Source organism: Podarcis vaucheri (genome assembly GCF_965113315.1).
Source record: "Podarcis vaucheri genome assembly, chromosome: 4".
NCBI classification, from domain to species: domain Eukaryota; kingdom Metazoa; phylum Chordata; class Lepidosauria; order Squamata; family Lacertidae; genus Podarcis; species Podarcis vaucheri.
Window position 1 is genome coordinate 23573853 of NC_138762.1, and position 21168 is coordinate 23595020.

Here is a 21168-nt window from a genome sequence, read left to right on the forward strand (position 1 = left end):
GTGTAAAATTCAAAGGATGGCCGTGTTTCAGTTCTCATATCCTGGGAGAAAGTGCAAACTGGGTAGATTCACCTTTAAATGTGAACTGAATCAAATTCATCCCCAATCCTGAAAAGGTCAAAGATCATAGAATCATAGAATCATAGAGTTGGAAGAGACCACAAGGGCCATCGAGTCCAACCCCCTGCCAAGCAGGAAACACCATCAGAGCACTCCTGACATATGGTTGTCAAGCCTCTGCTTAAAGACCTCCAAAGAAGGAGACTCCACCACACTCCTTGGCAGCAAATTCCACTGTCGAACAGCTCTTACTGTCAGGAAGTTCTTCCTAATGTTTAAGATGACCTAGAGATATCACTTGAGAGGAACTTCTCTGTTGAAAGAGGAAAAAAGCCAAGTCTAAGAGAAGAAAGCCTGGTAAGTACAGCAAGAAAGGAGAACACAAAAACTGTATGAACAGCAATGACACAGGAGTGTATTTTTATGCGAGATATTTTGAGAAGCCATTTTGTTTGTAAAGCCCAAAGGCTATAAACTGGCAAACACAACCTCTGAAAAGCAGGGGGTTTATTTTATTATTTGCAGCCTGTAAAGCATTGGAGCAAAACAACTGAACAGTAATAACCTATGGGACACTTCTAATATCAGACTGTTACATGCAGCGATTACACACAGCTGGGGAGGTTCAGCGCACAGTTATACTAGGGAAATTCCAGATAATTTGGCAGGGCATGTGGTATAATATAGAATTAAGGAAATTCACAGTTGTGGTTTAGTTCAACTCAGCAGAATGAATGTTCTGTTCAAGTTGAAGAGTTGGGGAGGAATCCTCTCTCTCTCTCTCTCTCTCTCTCTCTCTCTCTCTCTCTCTCACACACACACACACACACACCTGAAGAAGTGTGCATGCACACGAAAGCTTATACCCAGAACAAACTTAGTTGGTCTCTAAGGTGCTATTAGGGGACTCAGGTGGCGCTGTGGGTTAAACCACAGAGCCTAGGGCTTGCCGATCAGAAGGTCGGCGGTTCGAATCCCCGCGATGGGGTGAGCTCCCGTTGCTTGGTCTCTGCTCCTGCCAACCTAGCAGTTCGAAAGCATGTCAGAGACCACGGGCCATTCAGCACTTGACACCCCTTCCACCAGGTAAAATTATGCACAGATGAAAGTGTGGTGACATTATCATCTTGGCACAATCCTTCAAGTGTGTGATACACCATTTGGGTTGGATTCAACACAAATAAGGTGCCCCTTTCAGTGAAGCGCTATTCCCAGCTCTTTCAAAGCCCTACGCTCTTCTGTGAAGCTGACAACAGACACTTGACAATGACCTCTGGTGGCATCCTGTGGTTAACAAGGAAAGTGAAGGAAACTATAAAAGTACTTTTCAAAGGAGGAAAATGTAAAAGACCTCAAATTCAGGCAAAACAAATGCAAACCACATAATACGATGCAATAAAAAGAAAATGAGGAACATACTGCTAAAGATCTTGAGCCAAGTGATAAGAATGTTAAGGTATGAAAAGCCTTGCTGGATCAGGCTGAAGGATAGGGGTGTGGAAACAACATTCTTCCTTTTGGTCTCCTCCCCTCTGCCTGTGTTGGCAGGGGGAGCACAGGAAGGCTTGCAAAGTCCACAGACATCGGAGGCTGAAATGGGCAGCACAGGACATCCCTTTCTCCTTTGTGCCGCCGCTGCTGCAGATTATGAGTCTGGCTCACACCTATGGGTGCAGTAGCAGACCTTGGGGTTTCAAATTTCATTGGCACCCTGTGTGTCACCAATTTTTTGCTCCCACCTCCATTCTAAGTCAAAGTTACTGGCAACCTGATGGTTTTGACCTTTAAAGCCCTATGTGGCCTAGGACCAACGTACCTACGGGACCGCCTCTCCTAGTATGCCCTGCGGAGGACCTTTAGGTCCACAAATGACAACACTTTGGAGGTTCCAAGTCGCAAGGTGGTTAGATTGGTCTCAACTAGGCCCAGGGCCTTTTCAGTACTGGCCCCAACTTGGTGGAACACTCTGTCACAAGAGACTAGGGCCCTGCGGGACTTGACATCTTTCTGCAGGGCCTGCAAGACAGAGCTGTTCTGCCTGGCCTTTGGTTTGAACTCAGTCTGACCCTTATGTTTCCCTCCCCTTATGATTTTGAACTATGGGCTGCTATTAAAATGAGGCTCCCTATTCCCTCCCCTATTAGGTTTGTTTTGTGATTTTACTGGTGTTAGCCACCCTGAGCCCAGCTCTGGCTGGGGAGGGAGGGGTATAAATAAAACTTTATTTATTATTATTATTATTATACTTTCTCTTGTGCGACCATATTCCACTGACATAAAACCTTTCCCCTGTGGAACAAGTATACAGATAAGGGACTTCAACTTAGCAATGCATTAGATACAACCCTGTTTTTAATATATGTTGCCTTTCCCAGAGATCTGTATTCAAGATCATAGCAATTAGCCCATGTTGTGTTATAATGAGTTTGTTCACACCATCAACAGTTTAAAGAAATTACTTTAATAAAATATTGTGTGGTTGGCAGGGAGAGGAGTGATTTTCCTCACTTGCCGATGCTGATAAGTTCTTTTCTTTTTTCCCCTTTTGATTATAGTTTATAATTAACTAAAATGCATCATGGCTTTAATTAGTTAATGAAGCATGAGTGGAAATATGGCATCATTTTTTATCATTTAAATTCAAATGAAGGAGAACTTGTATTAAAGCCTGAATGGTATGTAACAGATATTATTGGGCATTTTGCTAAGTTTTCTTAGGATTAGATGAATAAGTGTTGAAATTGTAGCAAATTCCAAATATTATTGAAACTGACATCCAGCTGCAGTAATATGCTGGAATGCATTTTCAATGAAAAATAGGCTTTGTTGTTGGGTTATAAAGCTAAAAAATAATGATTTAAGCACAAGCAAAATCTTATTTTCCAGAATATCCTGTGTATTAGTGTATGTAATTTTAATAAAACGTTATCATTGGAGGTAGACGCTTTGACCTAAAAAAAGAAGAATCTTATTTTCAAAACTTCAAAGCTTTTCCCACTTAGAATATTTTTTTCTTGTACAGCTACAATTTCATGAGACCGTCCTCCTTCCTTGCAACTTCATTTCTTTCCTCCCCAAAATGTATGATCTCTGCTTTTCTAAAGTTCCCTGACATTTCTTTTAGTTTGGAAGAATTATTCATAAAAATCTTGTGCAATTGCTGGGTTGCAGGCTTTCATTAGGGTTTCTTTTTCCCTTTCCCTTTCCCCTCCCCTTTTGTACTTTTAACCTTTTTTGCACTGTTATAACTTTCTGTTTTTATCAAATAGAGCGCCTACCCAGTAGGCTTTACCTCAGTTGCACGTGACTTGCAAGTAAATATCCCTGCATACTGGGGGGAAAGGGCTCCAATTTCACATTGTTAATTATACTAAAAAATAGTGCTTGATTTCCATATTCTGTTCCACCCTGTGTGTGGTCACCTAGCAGATGCCTGTCGTGGTGTATGCACAGACTGCTGATGTCATCAGTGATGGCCCACCACTCATCTGTGGCATCCCCCACATCTCCAGAGCTTAAAACTCAGGGCAGGTAGGGTCATTCCATCTTCATTACCTTCTATGGCATCCCAAATCCACTTTGTAGTAACAAAAAGCACCCATATCTTGTATACCATGGTGTAGAAGAACAGACATGGAACTGTGTGTGTCAGAAATGCAGCAACAGGTTTATTGTACAGCCACTGGCCAGGTGAAGATGCAAGTGGGAGAATTTGTGCTTTTTATACTAAACTTTCAGTCCCTATCATCTCATTTCCTCTGAATCCCTGGGCAGCTGCTGCCAGTTGGCACAGACAATACTTAGCAAGATGGACCAATAGTATGAATCCTTATAAGGCAGCTTCCTGTATTCCTTTATTGCCTCACGCTGCCAGTTCCAGGAGACTACAACTGGGACAAAACAGCCCCCAGTTCTTCCTCTGCTGGCACTGAGTCTGTGGCCCTGATCCCTGGGCCCATAACCGTTGTCAGGAGTTCAGCCTACACTCAAGTAGGACCCTGGCAGAGACACATGCCCGACTGGCATGTTCCCTCCCTCCTGGTCAATCGTTTGGGAGCTTCATAAGCTTTCTTCAGCCCAAACATCACAGTGACCGATGCCAACAGACACCAGCACACTTAGGGATCTGCAGAGTTTGCACACCATGCGTAGCAGACCGCAGCTACTCAGCATTTTGGCTAATCTACTTTATTTACATATAAACACACACGGAGCACTGCAACATGACTCCCTCTCTCTCTAGCATCAGACAGCAAAGAGAAAAAGAACAAAGGACAATAGTCCCACTTCACGGAACACAGTAACACAAACATCCTGTCTCCATCACTTCCCACTTTGTGGAGTCAAAACACACACCGTCATGTGAAAGACAACAATCCCATGACCAAGCGTGGAGTAGGAATTCTAACAGGACTGTCCATGGATCTTTGCCCAGCCATGTTTGACGATTTCATCAATATTGGTTTCATCCACTATATCTCATCCTTTGGGAGTCTATCCATTCGTTAAAAGGTTTCTGAGATGAGTGTCTCTCAAGTCTCCACTGGTTGTTCATAGATGCACATCCTGGGACTAGAACAGAGGCCTGAAGGGTTTATGAAAACCTCATTTTGAGCTGCTGAATGCTGTGTCCTTGAAAATTCTTTCACATAAAGTGTTTTTTTTCTGTTGGCAATAACCGCTGCACAGTGTGTGTCTGATCTTTTGGCGCACTCACTGGCTCAGCATCTCTGTGTTTTCCATAGCGATAGAACGGTTCCAAGAACACTCACCTTGTACCCTCAAGGTATATTCCTTTTCCCACAGGCAGCAGGGATTGATATTACCCATCTTCTTCCCTTCACCATCACATCCATTGGAAAAAGCCTGTCATTCCCTGGATGTGGAGAGAGTAAGATTACTGGCATAGCAAAGAGAGAGGTGCAGAAGAATCCCATTTCTCAAAGACCCAACCCAAGATGGTCCACTTTTATTTCCTCTTATTAAAGTTGCTTTAATTGTTGCAAAAACATATATGATGCCATAACAAGAAATTAAGTAAATTTGAAATAAAATTGCTGATTACAACAGGAGAAAGCAGCACAATATGTGCTTCTCCCAAAAGCACAATTTCAAGAGCAATTTCCAAAGGAAGAAAAAGGGTTTGTATTCTACTTGGATAATTATTTCTTATTCTCACCCTTATGCTAGCACAGCAGCCCTTGTACCAGCAGTCAGAGAATGCTGAATATCTTTCATATCTTCTTTCTTGTTACCATAAAAAGTGTGCTAACTTAGCCATCCTTTTAAAGTTTAGATGTCATATGCAATTTTCAATATTCTGCATCGGACTCTCCTCCCTGAAAGAGAGGGGAGTGGTTGTGGGCGGGAGCCCGAGCGCTGCCCAGCAGGGGGCGTTGCCCCCTGCCTCCAGCTCACCTGGCTGGCACTCACGCCCCCCCCCGGTGGCCACCCAACCAGGTGCCGCAGAGGGGGCGTGTTCAGCAGCCTTTTGCTGCAGCGCCAGCCACTCCCTGGCCCCATTCCTCATCGTCGTCCCGTCGCGAGTCACCCACCCTCCACTCCCTTTTAGTTAGGGCTTAGGTCATTGGCCTTGCTATGGACCTTAGGTTGGTTGTCCTGGTTGCCCGGGGGGCCTGGTAGGAGTTTCTCCATTTGGCATTAGGCTTTTTGGGTTTTTTCACCTACCTTGTAGCAATCGTCACAACTTTTGTGGTATTGGTGGGTAGGTTAGGCATTGGAATAATGTGTTGTGGTGTGTCGAAGTGCTAGGTGTGGCCATCGCCTATGCCTTCAATTTTTAGGGGTATTCCGTTAAAGGAATCTGGCGGTCGTGTATTCTGTCCGAAGCCTGCTTGGCGGGAGGCCATGGCACGACCCTCGGTGACATCAGGGGTGAGCCTATAGTTGGATTAGCATCAACAGGCTCCACCTACTGGTGAATAAACCCACTTGTTTCGATCCAATGCCTAAGCCAATACCTTTTCATTACTGTAATCAATAAAGTTGTGGCCTTTTCTAGCCCATCAACCTTATATCACGTGTCCTTGTGTCTTCATTTCACTTCGCGGGGGTCGGGTCCTCGAACCACAACAGGATTCTAGCTACAACAAGCTTCCAAGAAATAAGTACCTTGTGTTCTGGCCTTATTATTCCCAGTTTAAGTACCAAAGTAATTATCATAGATATTAATCATTCATATTACAGAGGAGTGCTGTATTTGGAGGGACGTTCCTTTACATACATCATTATAAAATGGACATACAGTGGTACCTCGGGCTAAGTACTTAATTCGTTCTGGAGGTCCGTTCTTAACCTGAAACTGTTCTTAGCCTGAAGCACCACTTTAGCTAATGGGGCCTCCTGCTGCTGCCGCACCACCGGAGCACGATTTCTGTTCTCATCCTGAAGCAAAGTTCTTAACCCGAGGTACTATTTCTGGGTTAGTGGAGTCTGTAACCTGAAGCTTCTGTAACCTGAAGAGTATGTAACCTGAGGTACCACTGTATAACAGTCCTTTTCTTGCTCCTCTCTCTCCCAACTTCCAGGGGAAATTAGCCTACCAAGGAGAGCAATAAGTCGAAATAATCAACCAAGGGCAGTACTATTTTTTCTAGAAAGCTCAGCATGAATGCCTCCCTTGTTCTCTTATAATGGCAATGGCGCCCCCCTGGGAGGGCTGGAATTGACTTCCAGCTGGGGGAAAAGCCCTGACCAAGAGACTTGTGGTACAGACAGATGGACTATGGCTTTCTCTACTTCACCAGCCTCCATCAAGTTATCGGGCCGTGAGTATAATGTATAGCCAGGCCTCTCAGACCTTACTTGGCATTCCACTTCCCCATGTGTTTGGCTAGCATCAGGATAATGTATTTCAATCACTTGTGTTTTCAAAATAAATATGGAAGCTTCCTGATAAAGATGGCAATGAAGGGCAGCACTTGCTAAGGAAGGAATGTTCTCAAAACAGGAACATAATGCTGTTTGGAGAACCCTGTTCACTGAGTGGGGTGGGTGTGTGTGCAAAAGCACATGGAACACAGTGTACCTTGACATACCCAGGCCAGCATAGTATGGCTTCCCAATATCTCCCCCTTTGGTGGGGAGAGTGATCTATGGGTTTGTTTCCCGCCCCCCCCCCTACATTTATATGCAACTGTCAGACTTCAGGGAATCCAATCCCTCCCACAGTGGGCAGCCAAGAATTAGATAAACAAAAGGAGTTCGTACCAAGTCTTTTATTCAATATTCACAGAGAGAGGCTTTGAAAAGCGCCTCTCTTGCAGTAATGGTGTTACTCTGAGTAAAGCCCACCCCCTCCATCTCTCCTATTATACACCACCCCTACACTGGCTGATCTGTGCATTCTGCCTCTGAGCTTTCTGTTCTCCGACTTTCAATGCCCGCCGGGTTCTGGGAGAGGGAGAGGGGTCTGGAACTCTTTCTAAAGACACTGAGTCTGTCAGCTGTCTCTCTCCTGGTGCTTCCTCTTCTCCCTGCTGCTCTCCCAATATTTCCCAACTTCTCCCCTATGCAACCTCTGAGCTGTGACCTTCCTCAAACCACTGTTGCTAATAATAATAATAATAATAATTAATAAATTTTATTTATGCTCTGCCCTCCCTGGCCAGAGCCGGGCTCAGGGCAGCTAACACCAGTAAAATTACAGTAAAAATATGATAGGAAAAGAAAAAAACCAATTTAAAATACAAGTTAAAATACAACTTAAAATGCAGCCTCATTTTAAAAGTAGCCCATAGATCAAAACCATAAGGGGAGGGAAACATAATGGTCAGACTGAGTCCAAACCAAAGGTCAGGCGGAACAGCTCTGTCTTGCAGGCCCTGTGGAAAGATGTCAAGTCCTGCAGAGCCCTAGTCTCTTGTAACAGAGCATTCCACCAAGTCGGGGCCAGTACTGAAAAGGCCCTGGCCCTAGTTGAGACCAATCTAACCACCTTGCGACCTGGGACCTCCAAAATGTTGTCATTTGTGGACCTTAAGGTCCTCTGCGGGGCATAATCTATACTGTCTCTCTCTTTTCTGGCAGGTTCAGGCTGAGGAGGCAGTATCCACCATTCCTCCCCCTCCTCTGCCCAGTCCCTGACAGCAACCTTTCTGCCAATGCATTTGGGGTGGTTTCCTATTCAAAATAATACCCGGCCGGTCTTAGGAAATAATACCCAGCTCATCCCTTTCTTTGCCCACCCCCACTTCCCATATAGGATTGCTCTGCCTGACAATAGCCTATGTCCTTTCAACCAGCATAATTGAGGACAGGGTTGCATTGCTTGACTTTAGTAATTTCAGTCTGTACTTAATAATAATAATAATAATAATAAAACACTTTTGTGATAGAAATTGTCTGCCAGTCCTGCCCAGGTTACGCACGCAGCCATGCCAAAAGGAAAAAGGGGGAAAAGCCCCATTTCTTTTTAATATGGATATAGACTGGGTAGTAATAATAATAATAATTTATTATTTGTACCCCGCCCATCTGGCTGGGTTTCCCCAGCTACTCTGAGCAGCTTCCAACAAAGATTAAAATTACATTAAAATGTCATACATTAAAAACTTCCCTGAACAAGGCTGCCTTCAGATGTCTTCTAAATGTCAGGTAGTTGTTTATCTCTTTGACATCTGATGGGAGGGTGTTCCACAGGGAGGGCGCCACTGCCAAGAAGACCCTCTGCCTGGTTCCCTGTAGCTTTGCTTCTCACAGTGAGGGAACCGCCAGAAGGCCCTTGGCACTAGACCTCCTTCAGGTATACTGGGCCAAGGCCATAATTTTTAGCATGGTTGAAGCTGCTGTTAAGAACTTCAGCCATTTGATTGGGGAGCAATTGTGACTCTATCCTGAGCCCTTTGTGCCCTGCTGTACTCCTTTGTATCATACTGTAACATCTTGTACTGCTTCATGATTAAAATTTGTAACTTTTCTTAGACTGATTAAGATCAGGGGAGCGGGGGTTATGAATAAAGCACATGCAGAAACTGATCCTAGGACAACATCCTGTACAAATACAACACAATGGATGTGCTGTGTGTACAGTGAGAAGGGAACTGGGGAAAGCTCTGCGATGTTAGTTTTCGGTGTAATCTTCTGTGCTGTACCCATCTCTGTTATTGCTCTTTGTTAAAAGTGGTTTATGTGAGGTCAGAAGCAAATGAAATGCAAAAAAAACCCCCAAACAGGGTTAATTAACCCACAAAATAGTTGTTGACAACGCACACAAGCTGGCGTTGGTTAAAGCTTACGCCGTAGTCAATTAAGCAGACTCAATAAAGCATAATGAAGTTGTTTTAGTCTCAGCCTGAGTGGGCTTCCACATGTTTTGTGCAGCAAGAGTCTAAGAAGGCTGCCCCTCTGGCAATTATTCAAACATATTTGTAAGCCACTCTGGAGATCTAAACGGTGCAGCTTTGTTAAAGAAACACGCAAAAGCCAAACACAGGAATGCTTGAAGCACAATGACAGTTGTGCAACTCCTGCTCCCAGCATGCTCACGTATGTTGCCCCCTCACCCCAGTCCCTGGCCGTCACTTTGTTGGGCAGGAAAAATGTATGCGGGGGGCCTCTGCTGATGTTAGCTTTATCGGGCTCCCTGATTGCACAGAGAATTCTCCTCACATGCATGCTAATCTTCTCTGGACAGCACAAAGAAGGTTGGGGACTGAGGGTATTTTGGCCTCAAGGACACTGGTGGCTCCACATGAGTGCATGCCCCTGCTGCTGCTTTGAGCTTTTGTGTATTCAGGTGAATGCCTGAACAGTGCCTTGAGGATCTGGAGAATCCTTCAATCCTTCAATGCTCTGCATAAATTTGTCTGATTTCATTTTAACTATCTGAACCTCTGGCAGTCTGTTCCACTTGTTATTTGTTGGTGACGAACTGCTTGCTTTTGACTGCCCCATATCTGCTTCCAGTCAAGAGCCTGAACTCCTTATCGACAAATCCTTATCAAGGCAGAGGGAAGAGAATGCACACAGTGCAAAATGTAATAAACTTCTATCATAAACACCCCCGGTCTTCCAGCCTCCGAAGCTAAATGCCTTAGATGAAAAATGTTCCAGCTCTTGACTATTTAAGTTGTTCCTTTCTGCACTTTTTCCTAGTCCTGTGCTGACTAACCAGGGTTGCACACCATGGAGTTATACAAAACCATCATTACACTGGCCATTCCATTTTCAACCCCTCTCCTAATAATACCCAGCACGGAGTTTGCCTTCTTCACTGTCGCAGTACAACTAAGCAGATATCTTCACTGACTGAACTATACGTCTTGACCACAAGATCTATTTTGGTCAGTCTGCATCAAATTATTTACCCATCAGTGTAATGTGAAGTTAATATTTTTGCCCTAATGTATCATCTGCAAAGCTGGCTACCTTGTACACGCGTGCACACACACACACACACACACACACACACGACTTGTAACTAAATTGAGTTTCACTGGTCACAATAGAAATCATTGGGAGTGGGAGTCTCATTATTACTTCTTTCCATTACAAAAACTATCCATTTATTTTCACTCTCTGTGTTCTGTTCTTCTACTAGTTGTTGATCCATAAGAACAGAAGAACTGGCTGGATCAGGCCAGTGGCCAGCTAGGTCAACATCCTTTTCTCACTGTGGTCAGACAGGTTCCTTTGAGAAGCCTGCATGTAGCACCTGGAAGTAACAGTACTCTCTCCTCCTGCAGCTTCCAGCAAGTGGCATTCACAATCTTAGAGGCCCTAGCAGTGCAGGTAGAATGTGGGTATCAGGGTTAGTTCCCACTGATAGTCTTATCATCCATGAATTAGGATAACTTATGAAGACCAGAGTTCATAGAATCATAGAATTAAGAGTTGGAAGGCACCCAAGGGTCATCTAGTCCAGTGTTTCCCAACCTTGGGCCTCCAGCTGTTTTTGAACTACAATTCCCATCATCCCTGACCACTGGTCTTGCTAGCTAGGGATGATGGGAGTTGTAGTCCAAAAACAGTTGGAGGCCCAAGGTTGGGAAACACTGATCTAGTCCAACCCCCTGCAATGCAGGAATCTCAGCCAAAGCATCCATGACAGGTGGTCATCCAACCTCCGCTTAAAAACCTCCAGTTAGGGAGAATCTACCTCCTCTCGAGGGAGTCCGTGACACACTCAAACAGCTCTTATTGTTAGAAAGATTTTCATGATGCTTAGTTGGAATCTCCTTTCTTGGAACTTGAAGCTGTTGGTTTGAGTCTTGCCCTCCAGAGCAGTAGGAAACAAGCTTGTTTGGTCAAAAGCAAATTGGTTAAATGCTTTTTGAAATTCCAAGTATACAATGTCACTTGCAGGGTTGGGGAACTAGATGCAGCTGGCAAGCCATGACATTACCTCCCCCCCCACCCCCCATGTGGGCCAAATGTGGCAGGTGGGCAGATTATCTACCTGTTAATACTCTCGAAAATTCTAGAAGATAGGTGAAGAAATACAGTGGTACCTCGGGTTACAGACGCTTCAGGTTACAGATGCTTCAGGTTACAGACTCCACTAATCCAGAAATAGTACCTTGGGTTAAGAACTTTGCTTCAGGATGAGAACAGAAATTGTGCAGCTGCAGTGGGTGGCCCCATTAGCTAAAGTGGTACCTCAGATTAAGAACCGTTTCAAGTTAAGAACGGACCTCCAGAATGAATTAAGTTCTTAACCCAAGGTACCACTGTACTTCCAATTCTATGATTCCCTTTGCAGAAGTTAGGTTTATTCTCCCTCAGCAAGTATTCTCCAATATTTAATCATTCTAGTTTCAATTATGCTTTCCACCAATTTACACAGGACAGATGTTAGGCTAATGGGCATGCAATTGCCTAGCTCGCTTGGATCTCTTATTAGTGATTTGATGTTAGGTTGGCTACTTTCTAGTCTTCCAATACAGGTGCTGGCATTAGTGATCACTTGCATATTTTTCTTAGAAGATCAACATTCTTACATTTCAGTAATTTCAGAACTCTTGGCTGCAGATTATCTAGACACAGTGATGCCAATTTTTAAATTTTCAATTTCCCCTAAAATTTCAGATTTAACAGACGTGACTTCATCGTGCCTACTTGATTGGTTTCTTCCAGTCTCCTCCTAGAAACTTAGTGATCAAGGCATAAGAATCTGTCCAACATCTGCTGTGAAGACTGACGCAAATAATTTGTTCCACAGGGTGCAGGGCATTTGTGCCACCCCAGATGCCTGAGCCGCTAGCTACGCCGCTGGAGGTGAGCTCCTGTTGCTCTGTCCCAGCTCCTGCCAACCTAGCAGTTTGAAAGCATGCCAGTGCAAGTAGATAAACAGGTACCACTGCGACGGGAAGGTAAAGGATGTTTTCATGAGCCCTGGCTTCCATCACAGTGTCCCGTTGCACCAAAAGTGGCTTAGACAATGCTGGCCACATGAGCCAGACAAATGCTGACTCCCTCGGCCTGAAGCAAGATGAGCGCCGCACCCCATAGCCAAGTTTGAGGGGACTTAACTGTCCAGAGGTTCTTTACCATTACCTTTTTATTGTGACAGTGATGAGTTTGGACCTTATGATCTGACTAGGACTGTACATCCCTGAGGGGCTAAAGAGCATGACTTCCCCTGCTGTCTCCAAATCTGACAATCAGCGCTTATATATTTCTGCCCCCCTTTTATGTCTCTGCCCTCCTTGGGTTCTCCTCCCATCAGAGGGCTGAAAAATGAGTCTACTGCATCAGATTTTTTTATATAAAAAAAGACACAGCTCTCCAGTTAAAGGTAAGGTTTAATAGAGGACAAATTCATAAGCTAGCAAATCTGCAGGAATGTTAACGAAATACGCCAAAAGTTCCTTTGCAGCAATAGAACTTAATGTCATTAAGTGCAGTGTCATCTTCGGCCCCTTGTGGAAACTCGACCTTTGTCTGGATGCCACATATATAGGAACCGGTGTGGCAGGGAGAGCTCCATGGGCCAAAGGTTCCCCATTCATGCGAGTTCCCTTTTAGCTTGGAGTCATCGCTACACATGAACATGATGTTGTTGGCTGCAGTGTCATCCCCCAATCCTTGCGGTACTTCCACTCTCAGGGAGAAGGCATTAAGCTTGGACGGTACAGGGCAATATTGAATCTCAGACCATGCTCCCCATCTGCCAAAGATGACAAAGCTGGCTTGAGAAATACATTCAGATTTATTTATTTTTGATTTTAAAGTTTATTTCGAAATGCAAAATTGAAAATTAAAAAAGATATAAAAGAGAAATGTATTCAGATTTTTATATCAGCTGTACCCTTCCGTTTCCTCTGTCTGTACCCACCCACTCCTCATCCCCTCAGATCTGCTCTAGAGAGTTGGAAGGGGCTGCAGGAGGAGAAAGAAGAAAGGGAGGTCCCATTGCTCATGGGATATTGAATGTTCTCCCAAATTCCTGATACCTCAAATGCAATTAGCGAGAACATACAATTGAAGAACAGCAGATCAAGACCAAGGAAAACTGAAGCAATTTTTTTGGGGGGAGGGTGATATCTCCTTCCTCTTGAGTCAAAGCACAAGGCCAATACCACCACACCAAGTCAGATGAGAACCTCCACAAAGTTTTGTGTTCATTTGTTTCTGTACTTTTCTGTATAGCTTTATGTTTTCCAATGTAATATCTCTGTTTCTCTTTGATTAAAAAGGAAAGCGGATCCCTGTTACTTGCCCCCCGCAAAGGCCCTGAATCTATTTGTCTGTAATTTGGCAGGCTTAATAAACCCTCTTGTGCCTGAGTATTTCATCCACTTGTCCAAAAGGGGACAAAGCTGTAGCCGTTTTTATATTTCCCATTTCAATGAATGCGGAAACAAAAGAGCTTCGTTTTATACAGTTTAGTGGTTCAGCCTAATACATGTGCTGAAGAGAGGAAAAAATGGGGGGGGGGGACAGGGTGACTCAGATACAGATTTTTTTTAGTAGTAAAATAAGCTAGGCTAGGTTTGCCTGGATGAATTTTTCCTATATTTTCATTTTCTCCTGGGTTATTTGTCCCTACTTTTCTAAAACAAATGGGGGAGGCATTTCCTATGAATATCTTCACAATGAGTGCTTAAAACTGCTGCTTTACCAAAACAACAGAAAAAAAAACCTTGAGTGAAAGCTAAGTTTTTTTATTTAACTTTGTCCAAGGCCTTGTTATACATGCAGTGTCTGTCTGCTTTACCACACTACTGAGTACAAAGAGTTATCTGAGCCACTGCGTACATTCCAGAAATTATGGGGCTGTTTTCATTCTGCCTTTCTGAAGATGTAACTGGAACCAGCGGAGTCACGGTGCTTCCTGGTATGGGAGAGAGTTGGGGCAAGGCAGAGGGGAAGTTGCCATGGCACAACAGTCTGCGACTCTTGGCAGCACGACTGCACCATGCCACTGTCCCTGCCTCTTCACCCTTCCTCTCTCCCTCCTGCAGTTGTATTTCCATCACACCAGGCAAGCCACTTCTGGGTATAACTCTCAATAAGAGCAATGTGAGGTGAAGTTATTTCTGGTTTGCTAGGTCCTGGCCAGATCAGTTCTTTTAGACCTAAGAAGAACAGAGGCCAAACTGTCTCTCTGTGGAGTTGATTGATCCTAAGGCAACTTCCAAATGTTGGTTTTGTCCAGGTATCCTAACCCTGTGGTTGGTGTCTAGAATGTAGTCATCCACACAAAGGCAGAGGAAGTGGACTTGTCATCTACTGGCCACAGAATTTATGAACCCTCATTCCCACTGCTACTAAAATAAAAAGCGAAGAGGGAGCAACTTTTATATTCTTATTTTTTTAAGTAACAAGATTGGCACAGGGGGAAAGCCTAAATTATGGTGACAGCTCAAAAAAAAAAAAAAGAGAAAGAGAGAGATGCTCACTCCCCAACAGCAGACGAAATATATGCATCATCATTGCAGAACAATCGGATGCCATTTAGGGCTGTATCGTCGTCTTGTCTTCTACCTCCTTGATATGGTTCCACCTGGTGTCAAAGAAGAAGAGAGACTATGATAAATTAAGAGTCCTTTGGCACTCACTTGGGCTACCAACATGGTGGGGAATTGAATATAATCGGGGGGGGGGGGGACGGGACGACTCAGAGTGAACAAAAAGTTTCCTCAAGCACCTTCCAAAGGAAAAGGATTGAGTGAAATAGGCTTGTTAAAGATATAAAGTCGAAGTGTGTGCCCTTTCATGTAAGCCTGAAATACTAAGAAACTTTGGACTCAGAAACTGAACTCTGTATTATTGTAGCCTATAGGGCTAGAGCAGCCCTGAACAGGTTAGAGAGACTCCCAGGACTCCCATAGAAAAATGTCTTACAAGACAGATAATATAATAATAATAATAATAATAATAATAATAATAATAATAATAATAATAATAATAATTTATTTATAACCCGCCCATCAGGCTGGGTTTCCTCAGCCACTCTGGACGGCTTCCAGCAGAATATTAAAATACAATGTTTTATCCACTATTAAAAGCTTCCCTAAACAGGGCTGCCTTCAGATGTCTTCTAGAAGTCTGATAGTTGTTTATTGCCTTGACATCTGATGGGAGGGCGTTCCACAGGACGGGCGCCACTACCGAGAAGGCCTTCCGGCTGGTTCCCTGTAACTTTGCTTCTTTTTTTTTAACATAATTTTTATTAACAGGCCAATCAAATCACATTATTTCCAAATCACATTAGTTCCAAATTATACAGCCAGATTTTTAAATTTTGTTGGGGGTACCCTTACATCAAGCTCCGAACGAAGGTCCAAACATCACTTCTATTACTGCTTTAATTAAACAGTTCTATCCAGTTCTGTCCAGATAGTCTCTTTATTACTTTCTTCATCATCTTGTTGTTGTCATATATTCCTTTCTTTGCGATCTCTGATAATCTTCACAAGCGGGTTGGAAACAAACATCGTCTGTGTGGGTTTTACACACTCCAAAAGTCATATCTCATAGGGACAGCCGCCATGCCACACCTCCTTCAAAAATTTATCCTCGGTCTGCCCTTTAATTTTCCCAGGCTTGCCAAATATCTCATAGAGGGCTCTGCCAGGTTAAGATCGCATTCCAATCATCATTCACATTCCAATGATCCTGGTCCTCCCCCCCCCAGTCTTTCTTAGACAAGCCTGTCTTGCGAGACGCCATTTAAAACTGCGTCATAGAATTTTCCTCCGTTTTCCAATATTTACCAATCCTCTCTTTGATCATTAATTCACCCCACACAGTTCTTGAATTCCTGCTTGTGGTTAATAAAATGTGACGATTCTTCTTTCTTTGGGGTGGAGGGTTATTAATACTCACATAAGGCAAAGAAAAGAAAAGTTTTTTCCTCCACCCCCCTTCTTAACTCCAAGCATACCAGTCTCTTAATGGCGCTTCATCACTTGATTTATTTGTCCCGCCCGTCACTCTGGTCCCAGAGATCCATTAATCAGCAGTCTTATCTCCCGAACTTTGCTTGATGTATGTGCTTTAGCTTCTTTCCAATTATATATTTCCAATTATATTTTCAAGCTAAAGCGAACCAGCACGCGCTGATTGGAGACAGCGTCAGGAAGAGCCGACTTCACCGAGGGCTGGTGCCAAGTGACCGGCACCCCCTTCTTTCGAATCCGGGGGAGCATTATGGACACCGCTGGCAAGGCAGTCCCTCCCCATCTCCTTGGGGGGGGGGTCGGGAAGACTGCATACTTCCCATAGCAGCCTCTTAATTACCTCGTGTGGGTCGGAGAGATGTTATTACTGGCCATCTTCCAATGCACCACCTGGTGGCCCTCCGTAACTTTGCTTCTTGCAGTGAGGGAACCACCAGAAGGCCCTTGGAGTTGGACCTCAGTGTCTGGGCTGAATGATGAGGGTGGAGACACTCCTTCAGGTATACTGGCCTGAGGCCATTTAGGGCTTTAAAGGTCAGCACCAACACTTTGAATTGTGCCCGGAAATGTACTGGGAGCCAATGTAGGCCTTTCAGGACCGGTGTTATGTAACAAAGGCTTGTGAGCAATTCTGCTGGGGAAAGATTCTAAGAAGATTCAGAATTGAACTGAAGAACAGTGTTGATGCCAGTACATTGAAATAACACTGAAAAGGATATATCAAGAACTCTGGCCAAAAGTTTCAATATAAGGAATAATTCCTACTCAAGAGTTGAAATGAAAAGCGTGTATATTCTGCTAAGAAAAACAGTTTGAAGCTAGTAGTAAATTTAAACACAACGTGTAAGTATGATAGTTTTAAAGTAATGGTAAGTTTGGATACAACGTTTAAGTACAGAAATAATGTAGTTTCAAATATACAGTGATATAGTACAAAGGTACATTTATACAAGTCTCAATAGCAGTCAAAAAGAGTCCATATTATATAAAATCAGAATAAAGAATAAAGAATAAAGGATCAAATAGGGCCAAAAAGGAGTATCCGGAGTGTGAATCAGATGTACGACTCAGTACATTGAAATAAGGCCATTTTAGTAAATGATCGTTGTAATGCTCCCCACCCCCTTGACTGTTTTATATGCTGTTCTAGGAGCCTGGTATGTTTTGAGTTTATTGGACATGGTGAATCAGAAGTGATTTCACCTTGGACTTCCTTGCTAGCTGATGCTTTTTTCCCAAAATCAAGGACTGGCTGGACTGGCAACTGCCTCAATTTGCCTAGTGATAGGGCTGCCCCTGCCTGCCATTCCTAAACGAACACAATTTCACAAAGTTCTTCCTGCCGCCACCAGATGGCACCTGGGATGGGCTGTAGCTCAGGGGCAGAGCATATGTTTTGCATGCAAAAGGTCTCAGATTCAGTCATTGGCATCTTAAGACTGGAAGAGTCTCCTGTCTGACACTCTGGACAGATGTTGCCAGTCACGGGAGAACTGACCTGGGGCAGGTAACATGTGATGTTCTATATTCTCCAGCATTTCTCTGATGAAAATAGGGGCATCCTAAGGAAAAGAGGGACATTCCGGGATCAAGTCAGAAACCAGGACAGCTTCTGTAAATCAAGGACTTTCCCTGGAAAATAGGGACACTTGGAGGGTCTGCACTGCTAGCTCCTTCACAAACTACAGTTCCCAGGATGCACTGACAAAAGCCATGCAACTTAAAGTGGCATGCAGCTAATGTAAGTTTGCATTGTTGATTAATGTTTTGCCAATTCTGGGCCTGTTTTCTGGTTCACACTAAGACGCTTTCCTGGAGATGGATATAATTTTGTGGGAAGAAAGGAGGGCACAAACATCAGAGATAACCAGTTGTGAGGTTGTCTGGAAAGCAGGATACAAGTCAAGTTTTACCTTCAGCGAGAAACCAGTAGCAAAACCAAAGGGACAAAATTCTTTTTTCCCCCAAAGACCCCATGGTGCTCCATTTAGAACAGAGATGATGGAATTATAACCTCGGGCCTCTACTTCCCAGGGGTAGCAGAAAATGATTGGGAAGACCACAGCAGTGATGGAAACATCCATATTGAGGAGTCCTCCTTTGTCCTAGATGTGGAAACATGGTTGAAGAAAGGTAGCCATGAGAACATGTAGTCTGAGAATTTGGGCAGGGTGTCTTCATGAATCTAGTATCAAACATGACAGGCAACAATTGGTCTTTACTATCAGTGACATAGTCACCATGTGCACATTAAGGGCATCAGCAGAAGGTAGCATGCTGGGATGCAGAACCTTCGCTGACCTCCTTGCAGATGTGTCGCTGCTGCTTATCTGGAGGAAGAGGAGTGAGGCAGCAGGGAAGATGGTGCAGTGCAAACACTCCAGCAGAGCTAATCTTGTGCTCCTTGTCAGTCCATTTGACCTGTACCACTCTCCCTCTTTCCTCTTCTTCCTGCTTCTAGTAAGCAGCAGTGACTCATCTGCCACTGCAGGGAATTTCTGTTTTATCCTTTAGAACAAGGGTGGGAAACCTTTTCTTCAGCATGAGACCCTGATCCAAAACTGCCCCATCCTCTGCAGGCCATTTTTGAGAGTTAGGCAGGGTGGTTTATCAGTCTCCAGACATCATGAGGTGACAACTTCCTGTCAAAAATGGCCTATGGAGAGTGAGAAAGGTTCCCAGTAGTCAGTCCCTGATGAGGACAATTTCAAAGGGGTTGGCTGTCTGGCGCTGGCATTGAACCCTGCTTTGTCCATTTGCGAGTGGCAAAATGTCTTTGGCCATCCATGGGTGAGTTGGCTGCCAAAGAGAGAGAAAAATTGGCGGAGAGGCTTTGTGCTTTGAGCCTCAGGTCCCACCTTGGCCTTCTGCCCAGGTGTCTGAGCAAGCTACCTGTATTTTAGTCGGAATAGTTTGCTTTTCTGCTAAAACAAGTAGCCTGTTGCAAGAGTAACTTGCGTAATTGCCCAGACTATTATTTGGGGGCTTGCCACATCCACCCAACCAGCACCCATTTTGTGAAAGTGCCCATGACACCATCTCAAAATTCCAAATGTGTCCATGAGCCCAAAAAAGTTGTTGAGGGCAGGGGACAATCTGCTCTAGGTACTTCAATTTTCACCAAAGGAGATTCAGAAAGCTCCACCTTAGTCACTAGTTTGCTATGTTCCAGTGCATCCCTCCCCCTTATGCTTTTATGTTACTGAAATGTTCCATGCTCCTCAGAAGATTTACAATCCCAATTAGTAAAAGTCATATCAGAAAGGGTCACTACGAGTCTCATAACAGAGAACACTGGGTTCTGTTCCTCCTAATCAAAGAAGCACGGTGGTTGTTGTTCGTTTTTGCAGCCTTAATTACCAGAAACTGCACTTGTGGCCTCCCCAGATCTGATATTAGGACAATTTTACATTGCTGTTCATCAGGGCATGTTATCACACAAGCAGTGTTAGAAACCGATCTATGAAAGCTAGGAGCTTAATGGCCCCTTAAACCTAGGTTATGGCGCAATAACGGAATGTCTAGGCGCGCTTTTTTGTAGCAAGAATACAAAGCTGAAAATGAATGAGCTGCAGCTAAAATATTATGTTTTTCACATTGGTCTAGTCCTTCCCCTGCCCACCCCCCTAATAGTCTTCAGAGGCTCTCTTCTCCAGTCTTCAGAGAGAAGCTGGAACTGGGGAGGCAGAAAAAGGTCCTCTTTTGTTTCCACTCTGCGCTAATGAAATTCCATCACAAAATGTGCCTAAAACAATGGGAGTTTTTAATACTGCACACAAGTAGGTTGCTAACCACTAGCATGCCTCAGCTGATCATTCTCGGCTATAAACCAGCAATATAGGGATAGCTTGACCACCGAAGTCCATGTGATCCTGGATTACTGCAATGCACTGTTTTGGGCCCAGTTCAGAAATTCCAGACTGCTGATATGGGCATATGACTGACAACATGTGACACCATTGTTAAAATGATGAATGACTTAATCTCTGTAGCCCTCCTATAGGCACTGTGAATGAAATATATCTTGTGCAGAATGCCTCTGATTCTAAGCAGGTTGGAAATGCCCCTACTCTGAAAGGGCAAACCCTTTGGGGTTTACGGTACCTTCTCCCACCCAACCGGGGGGGGGGGGGGAATGAAGGTTCTGATAAAGTCTTTGAAAAGTGCCCCCTACCTTATAAATAAATAGACGTAAATAGCTTCATTATGCTAACGTTGCCAATTGAATATGTTTTTGTTCTGGAAGTCTTTCCTTGAGGAAAGTTATTTATAGAATAGTAATTATACTTTTACATGGGACTTCCCTTTTGCAGAAAAAGGTTCATTTGTTCATTTGTCTTGGATTTTGTTTCAAGCACTTTTATGGCTTTTAGAGCTTGCATTGTTTGGGTTTTATCTCATTTCTATCACAATGCAAACCACTCCAGTGGCTTCAGGCCATTCTAAATGTGTAGGAGAAAAATAAAGTCAAATAAACATATTGAAAGAACACTGCTGGGTTTCCACCACTTGTATAATTCTGGCAGGGCTCCATTTAGTTATCTATTCATTCCCCCCCCCCCAAGTTAAAATATAAGATTACTGAACCACCCTTTACCACAGAGATGCGTCTGGAACATTCATTATACCACTTCTCATATGCTGAACTTGAACCTATTTATATTTGTTTTCATCTGATCTTAATGCCGTCATTTCAAATTGCTGTAACCTGCCCTGTGACCTTATGGTAGGTAAGAAATTA

At 43.8% G+C, this 21168-nt stretch overlaps 1 pseudogene across 1 annotated transcript; it reads right to left on the reverse strand.

Moving 5' to 3' along the window:
* Window positions 1–12867: 12867 nt before the first annotated feature.
* LOC309531574 (vitelline membrane outer layer protein 1 pseudogene) lies at window positions 12868–18511 on the reverse strand (annotated as a pseudogene). The gene is made up of 3 exons (XR_014224695.1): window positions 18341–18511; window positions 14925–15028; window positions 12868–13189 (listed from the first exon to the last, which is right to left on the reverse strand). The product of XR_014224695.1 is annotated as a vitelline membrane outer layer protein 1 pseudogene (transcript).
* Window positions 18512–21168: the final 2657 nt, after the last annotated feature.